This window comes from Carcharodon carcharias (genome assembly GCF_017639515.1).
Source record: "Carcharodon carcharias isolate sCarCar2 chromosome X unlocalized genomic scaffold, sCarCar2.pri SUPER_X_unloc_11, whole genome shotgun sequence".
NCBI lineage: Eukaryota > Metazoa > Chordata > Chondrichthyes > Lamniformes > Lamnidae > Carcharodon > Carcharodon carcharias.
This window is the reverse complement of record NW_024470866.1, coordinates 26334-35000: the sequence shown is the minus strand read 5'-3', so window position 1 is coordinate 35000 and position 8667 is coordinate 26334.

The following is an 8667-nucleotide window of genomic DNA, read 5'->3' as shown; positions in this document are numbered from 1 at the left end:
TCCCTGTCCCAGAATGTCTTCCGTCCCTCACTCCCTCACTCACTCGCTCATTCCCTCAGTCAGAGTGAGTCAGGAAATACCCTCCCTGTCCCAGACTGTCCTCCGTCCCTCACTCCCTCACTCACTCGCTCATTCCCTCAGTCAGAGTGAGTCAGGAAATACCCTCCCTGTCCCAGACTGTCCTCCGTCCCTCACTCCCTCACTCACTCGCTCACTCTCCCTCAGTCAGAGTGAGTCAGGAAATACCCTCCCTGTCCCAGACTGTCCTCCGTCCCTCAATCCCTCACTCACTCCCTCACTCTCCCTCAGTCAGAGTGAGTCAGGAAATACCCTCCCTGTCCCAGACTGTCCTCCGTCCCTCAATCCCTCACTCACTCGCTCATTCCCTCAGTCAGAGTGAGTCAGGAAATACCCTCCCTGTCCCAGACTGTCCTCTGTCCCTCACTCCCTCACTCACTCCCTCAGTCAGAGTGAGTCAGGAAATACACTCCCTGTCCCAGACTGTCCTCTGTCCCTCACTCCCTCACTCCCTCGCTCACTCCCTCAGTCAGAGTGAGGGACGGAGTCAGGAAATACCCTCCCTGTATCACTCTGTCCTCCGTCGCCCACACACCCTCACTCACGCCTTCAGTCAGAGTGAGCCAGGAAATACCCTCCCTGTCCCAGACTGTCCTCCATCCCTCACTCTCTTACTCACTCCCTCTCCCTCATTCTCTCACTCCCTCACTCCCTCTCACTCTCCCTCAATCCCTCTCTACCTCTCTCTCTCCGTCACTCCGTCTCTCCCTCTCTCCCTCCCGCACTCCCTCACTCACTCCCTCTCTCTCCCTCATTCCCTCACTCCGTCCCTCCCTCTCTCTCACACTCCCTCTCTCTCTCCCTCACTCACTCTCTCCCTCTCTCCCTCACTCCCTCTCTCTCCCTCACTCCCTCTCTCTCTCTCCCTCTCACTGTCCCTCACTCCCTCCCTCTCTCCCTCTCTCTCACTCACTCCCTCTCCTCCTTTCTCTGTCCCTCACTCCCTCTCTCTCCCTCACTCCCTCTCTCTCTCCATCACTTCCCCTCCATCCCTCTCTCCCTCACTCCCTCTCTCTCTCTCTCATTCCCTCACTCTCTCTCTCTCCCTCGCTCGCTCTCTCTCTCCCTCCCTCACTCCCTCTCTCCCTCTCTCACTCCCTCACTCCCTCACTCCCTCCCTTAATCCCTCACACCCTCTCTCTCAACCTCACTCTCTCATTCCCTCAATCTCTCCCTCTCTCTCTCTCCCTCTCCCTCACTCCCTCTCTCCCTCTCTCACTCCCTCACTCCCTCCCTTAATCCCTCACACCCTCTCTCTCAACCTCACTCTCTCATTCCCTCTCTCTCTCTCACTCCCTCAATCACTCTCTCTCTCCCTCACTCCCTCTATTTCACTCCCTCACTCTCTCCATCACTCTCACATTCTCTCCTTCACTCCCTCATTCCCTGTGTCTCAATCCTTCACTCTCTTTCTCTCAGACTGTCCTCTGTCCCTTACTCTATCCCTCTCTCCCTCTCTCCCTCTCTCTCTCCCTCACTCCCACTCTCTCCCTCAACTTCACACCAGCTCCCTCTCTCTCTCCCTCACTCCCCCACTCACCCCCTCAGTCAGAGTGAGTCAGGAAATACCTTCCCTGTCCCCGACTGTCCTCCGTCCCTCACTCCCTCTATTCCTCACTCACTCAATCCCTCACTCAGAATGAGTCAGGAAATACCCTCCCTGTCTCAGACTGTCCTCCATCCCTCAATCCCTCATTCCCTCGCTCACTCCCTCAGTCAGAGTGAGTCAGGAAATACCCTCCCTGTCCCAGACTGTCCACTGTCCCTCACTCTCTCTATCCCTCAATCACTCACTCACTCCCTCACTCAGAGTGAGTCAGGAAATACCCTCCATGTCCCAGACTGTCCTCTGCCCCTCACTCCCTCACTCCCTCACTCACTCCCTCAGTCAGAGTGAGTCAGGGAATACACTCCCTGTCCAGACTGTCCTCCGTCCCTCACTCCCTCACTCACTCCCTCACTAACTCACTCCCTCACTCCCTCAGCCAGAGTGAGTCAGGAAATACACTCCCTGTCCAGACTGTCCTCCGTCCCTCACTCCCTCACACACTCCCTCACTCCCTCACTCCCTTGCTCACTCCCTCAGAGTGAATCAGGAAATACCCTCCCTGTCTCAGACTGTCCTCCGTCCCTCACTCCCTCACTCACTCCCTCAGTCAGTGAGTCAGGAAATACCCTCCCTGTCCCAGACTGTCCTCTGTCCCTCACTCCCTCACTCCCTCACTCACTCCCTCAGTCAGTGAGTCAGGAAATACCCACCTTGTCCCAGACTGTCCTCTGTCCCTCACTCCCTCACTCCCTCACTCCCTCACTCACTCCCTCACTCAGAGTGAGCCAATAAATACCCTCCCTGTCCCAGACTGTCCTCCGTCCCTCACTCCCTCACTCATTCCCTCACTCCCTCTCTCCCTCTCTCTCTCCCTCATTCCCTCCCTCACTCCACCTCTCTCTCCCTCACTCCATCTCGCTCTCCCTCACTCCCTCATACCCTCTCTCCTTCTCTCTCTCCGTCACTCCCTCTCTCTCCCTCATTCCCTCTCTCTCTCCCTCATTCCCTCTCTCCCACTCTCTCTCCCTCACTCCCTCTCTCTCTCCCTCACTCCTTCATTCTCTCCGTCACTCTCACACTCTCTCCCTCACTCCCTCTCTCACTCCCTCACACTCTTTCCCTCACTCTCTCTCTCTCTCCCTCACTCCATCGCCCTCACTCTCCCCCACACTCCCGCTCTCTCTCCCCCACTCCCTCTCTTCTTTCCTACACTCCCTCTCACTCCCTCACTCCCTCACTATCTCCCTCACTGTCTGTCTCACTCTCTCTCCCTCACTCCCTCTCTCAACCGACACTCCCTCTCTCTCTCAATTACTCCCTCTCTCTCTCCTTCAATCCCTCACTCCCTCTCTCTCTCCCTCACTTCCTCTCTCTCCCTCACTCCCTCACTCTCGCCCTCACTCCCTCAATCTCTCCCTCACTCCCTCTCTCCCTCATTCCCTCTCACTCTCTCCCTCACTCACTCTCTCCCTCACTCTCACACTCTCTCCCTCACTCCCTCTCCCTCCCTCACTCCCTCACACTCACGCTCACTCCCTCACTCCCTCTCTCTCCCTCAATCCCTCACTCTCTCCCTCACTCCCTGACTCCCTCTCTCACTCCCTCTCTCTTCCTCACTCCCTCTCTCTCCCTCACTCCCTCCACTCTCCCTTACTCCCTCACTCCCTCAGTCTCTCCCTCACTCCCTCACTCCCTCTCTCTCTCCCTCACTCCCTCTCTCTCCCTCCCTCACTTACTCACTCTCTCACTCACTCCCTCACTCCCTCTCTCTTCCTCACTCCCGCACTCTCTCCCTCACTCCCTCTGTCTCTCCCTCACTCCCTCACTCAATCTGTCTCTCCCTCACTCCCTCACTCCCTCTCTCTCCCTCACTTCCTCTCTCTCCCTCACTCACTCTCTCACTCACTCCCTCTCTCTCCCTCACTCACTCACTCTCTCCCTCACTCTCACACTCTCTCCCTCACTTCCTCTCTCTCCCTCACTCCCTCATTCTCTCCCTCACTCTCACACTCTCTCCCTCACTCTCACACTCTCTCCCTCACTCCCTCACCCACTCACTCCCTCACTCCCTCACTCTCTCCCTCACTTTCACACTCTCTCCCTCACTCCCTCGCTCTCTCTCCCTCACTGCCTCACTCTCTCTGTCACTCTCACACTCTCTCCCTCAATCTCACACTCTCTCACTCACTCACTCTCTATCTACCTCACTCCCTCACCCCGTCACTCCCTCTCTCTCCCTCACTCCCTCTCCCTCCCTCACTCCCTCACACTCACGCTCACTCCCTCACTCCCCCTCTCTCCCTCAATCCCTCACTCTCTCCCTCACTCCCTGACTCCCTCTCTCACTCCCTCTCTCTTCCTCACTCCCTCTCTCTCCCTCACTCCCTCCACCCTCCCTTACTCCCTCACTCCCTCAGTCTCTCCATCACTCCCTCACTCCCTCTCTCTCTCCCTCACTCCCTCTCTCTCCCTCACTCACTCACTCTCTCACTCACTCCCTCACTCCCTCTCTCTTCCTCACTCCCACACTCTCTCCCTCACTCCCTCTGTCTCTCCCTCTGTCTCTCCCTCACTCCCTCACTCCCTCTCTCTCTTCCTCACTCCCTCTCTCTCCCTCACTCACTCACTCTCTCACTCACTCCTTCACTCCCTCTCTCTTCCTCACTCCCTCACTCTCTCACTCACTCCCTCTCTCACCCTCTCTCTCCCTCACTCCCTCTCTCACTCCAACACTCCCTCTCTCTCTACCTCACTCCCTCACTCCCTATCTCTCCCTCACTATCTCACTACCTCACTCTCTCCCTCACTCCCTCTCTCATCCTTACTCCCTCACTCCCTTACTCTCGACCTCACTCCCTCACTCCATATCTCTCCCTCACTATCTCACTACCTCACTCTCTCCCTCACTCCCTCACTTCCTCTCTCTCCATCACTCCCTCACTCTTTCTCTCACTCCCTCATTCCCTCTCTCCCACTCACTCCCTCATTCCCTCACTCTCTCCCTCACTCTCTCTCTTTCCCTCTCTCTCAATCACTCCCTCTCTCTCCCTCACTCCCTCACTCTCTCCCTCACTTCCTCAAATGCTTCCTCACTCCCTCAAACTTTTCCTCACTCCCTCACTCCCTCTCTCTCCTTCACTCCCTCACTCTCTCTCTCAATCCCTCACTCTCTCCCTCACTCTCACACTCTCTCCTTCACTCTCTCTCTCTCTTCCTCACTCCCTCTATCTCTCCCTCACACCCGCTCTCTCTCCTTCACTCCCTTTATCTCTCCCTCACTCCCTCACTCACTCCCTCACTCCCTCACTCCCTCACACCCCCTCTCTCTCCCACTCCCTCACTCACTCCCTCACCCCCTCACACTCTTCCTCACTCCCTCATTCCCTCTATATCTCCCTCAAACCCTCACCATCTCCCTCACTCTTACACTCTCTCCCTCACTCCCTCTCTCTCTTCCTCACTCCCACGATCTCTCCCTCACTCCTTCACTCCCTCTCTCTCTCTCACTCTCTCCCTCACTCCCTCTCTCTCTCTCACTCCCTCACTCCCTCACTCTCTCCGTCACTGTGACACTCTGTCCCTCACTCTCACTCTCGCCCTAACTCTCACTCTCGCCCTCACTCTCACTCTCGCCCTCACTCACTCTCTCTCCCTCACTCCTTCATTCTCTCCCTCACTCCCTCACACACTTCCTCACTCCCTCACACCCTCTTTCTCTCCCTCACTCCCTCACTCTCTCCCTCACTCCCTCACACACTTCCTCACTCCCTCACACTCTTCCTCACTCTTACACTCTCTCCCTCACTCCCTCTCTTTCTTCCTCACTCCCATGATCTCTCTCACTCTTTCCCTCACTCCCTCTCTCTCTCCCTCACTCACTCCCTCACTCTCTCTCAATCCCTCATTCTCTCCCTCACTCACACACCCTCTCCCTCACACCCTCTCTTTCTTCCTCACTCCCTCTATCTCTCCCTCACTCCCTCTCTCTCTCCCTCACTCCCTTTATCTCTCCCTCACTCCATCACTCCCCTATCTCTCCCTTACTCCCTCACTCTCTCTGCCACTCTCTCCCTCATTCCCTCATTACCTCACTCTCTTCCTCATTCCCTCTATCTCTCCCTCACTCTTACACTCTCTCCCTCACTCCCTCTCTTTCTTCCTCACTCCCATGATCTCTCTCACTCTTTCCCTCACTCCCTCACTCTCTCTGTCACTCTCACACTCTCTCCCTCACTTCCCCTATCTCTCTCTCAGGTTGTCCTCCACCCCGCACTCCCTATTTCTCTCCCTCACTCTCTCCCTCACTCACTCTCTCTCTCTCTACCTCACTCCCTCGCTCTCTCTACCTCACTCCCTCAGTCTCTCTACCTCACTCTCACACTCCCTCCCCCACTCCCTCTCTCTCTCTTCCACACTCCCTCACTCTCTCCCTCGCTCTCTCCCTCACTACCTCATTCTCTCCATCACTCTCACACTCTCTCCCTCAGTCTCACACTCTCTCCCTCACTCTTTCCCTCACTCCCTCTCTCTCTCTCCCTCACTCTCTCCCTCACTCTCACACACCATCTCCCTCACTCTCTCTCTATCCCTTACTCCCTCTCTGTCTCCCTCACTCCCTCACTCTCTCCCTCACTCCCTTTCTCTCGCTCACTCCATCACTCCATCTCCCTCTCCCTCAATCCAACTCTCTCTCCCTCACTCCCCCTCTCTCTCCCTCACTCCCTCATTACCTCTCTCTCTCTCCCTCACTCCCTCACTCCACCTGTCTCTCTCACTCCCCATCTCTCTCCCTCACTCCCTCCCTCTCTCTCTCCCTCACTCCCTCTCTATCTCCCTCACTCGATCTTTCTCCCACTTTCCCTCACTCACTCACTCCCTCTTTCTCCCACATTTCCTCACTCACTCATTCCCTCATTCCATCTATCTCTCCCTCACTCCCTCATTCTCTCCTTCACTCCATCTCTCCCTAACTCCCTCACTCACTCCTTCACTCCCTCACACTCTTCCTCACTACCTCATTCCCTCTATCTCTCCCTCAATCCCTCACTCTCTCCCTTACTCTTACACTCTCTCCCTCACTCCCTCTCTCTCTTCCCCACTCCCGCGATCTCTCCCTTACTCCCTCTCCCTCTTCCTCACTCCGACTCTCTCTCTCACTCTCTCCCTCACTCCCTCTCTCTCTCTCTCCCTCACTCCCTCTCTCTCTTCCTCACTCCTGCAATCTCTCTCTCACTACCTCTCTCTCTTCCTCACTCCCTCTCTCTCTCTCACTCTCTCCCTCACTCCCTCTCTCTCTTTCCCTCACTCCCTCACTCTCTCCCTCACTCTCACACTCTCTCCCTCACTCACTCTCTCTCTCTACCTCACTCCCTCACTCTCTCTACCTCACTACCTCACTCTCTCTACCTCACTCCCTCACTCTCCCTACCTCACTGCCTCACTCTCTCCCTCAATCTCTTTCACTCTTTCCCTCATTCTCACACTCTCTCCCTCACTCCCTCACTCTCTCCCTCACTCCCCCTCTCTCTCTCAGGTTGTCCTCCATCCCACACTCCCTATTTCTCTCCCTCAATATCACACTCTCTCCCTCACTCTCTCTCTCTACCTCACTCCCTCACTCTCCCTACCTCACTGCCTCACTCTCTCCCTCGCTCTCACACTCTCTCCCTCACTCTCACACTCTCTCCCTCACTCACTCTCTCTCTCCACCTCAATCCCTCACTCTCTCTACCTCACTCCCTCACTCGCTCCCTCACGCTCACACTCTCTCCCTCACTCCCTCTCTCTCTTCCTCACTCCGTCTATCTATCCCTCACACCCTCACTCTCTCTCCCTCACTCCCTCACTCTCTCCCTCACTCTCACACTCTCTCCCTCACTCACTCTCTCTCTCTACCTCACTCCCTCACTCTCTCTACCTCACTACCTCACTCTCTCTACCTCACTCCCTCACTCTCCCTCAGTCAGAGTGAGTCAGGAAATACCCTCCCTGTCCCAGACTGTCCTCCGTCCCTCACTCCCTCTATGTTTCGCTCACTCCCTCAGTCGGAGTGAGTCAGGAAATACCCTCCCTGTACCAGACTGTCTTCCATCCCTCACTCCCTCCATCCCTCACTCCCTCACTCCCTCGCTCCCTCCCTCAGTCAGAGTGAGTCAGGAAATGCCCTCCATGTCCCCGACTGTCCTCTGTCCCTCACTCCCTCATTCACTCCCTCACTCCCTCGCTCCCTCCCTCTGTCAGAGTGAGTCAGGAAATACACTCCCTGTCCCAGACTGTTCTCCATCCCTCACTCCCTCACTCACTCCCTCACTCACTCCCTCAGTCAGAGTGAGTCAGGAAATACCCTCCCTGTCCCAGACTGTCCTCTGTCCCTCACTCCCTCAGTCCCTCATTCACTCCCTCAGTCAGTGAGTCAGGAAATACCCTCCCTGTCCCAGACTGTCCTCCGTCCCTCACTCCCTCACTCCCTCACTCCCTCAGTCACTCCCTCAGTCAGATTGAATCAGGAAATACCCTCGCTGTCTCAGACGGTCCTCTGTCCCTCACTCCCTCTATCCCTCACTCACTCCCGCAGTCAGAGTGAGTCAGGAAATACCTTCCCTCTCCCAGACTGTCCTCCATCCCTCACTCCTTCTATCCCTCTCTCCCTCAGTCACTCCCTCAGTCAGTGAGTCAGGAAATACCCTCCCTGTCTCAGACTGTCCTCCGTCCCTCACTCCCTTGCTCCCTCGCTCACTCCCTCAGTCAGAGTGAGTCAGGAAATACCCTCCCTGTACCTGACTGTCTTCCGTCCCTCACTCCCTCCGTTCCTCACTCCCTCGCTCACTCACTCAGTCAGAGTGAGTCAGGAAATAACCTCCCTGTCCCAGAATGTCCTCTGTCCCTCACTTCCTCGCTCACTCAGTCAGAGTGAGTCAGGAAATAACCTCCCTGTCCCAGAATGTCCTCTGTCCCTCACTTCCTCGCTCACTCCCTCAGTCAGAGTGAGTCAGGAAATACCCTCCCTGTCCCAGACTGTCCTCCGTCCCTCACTCCCTCTA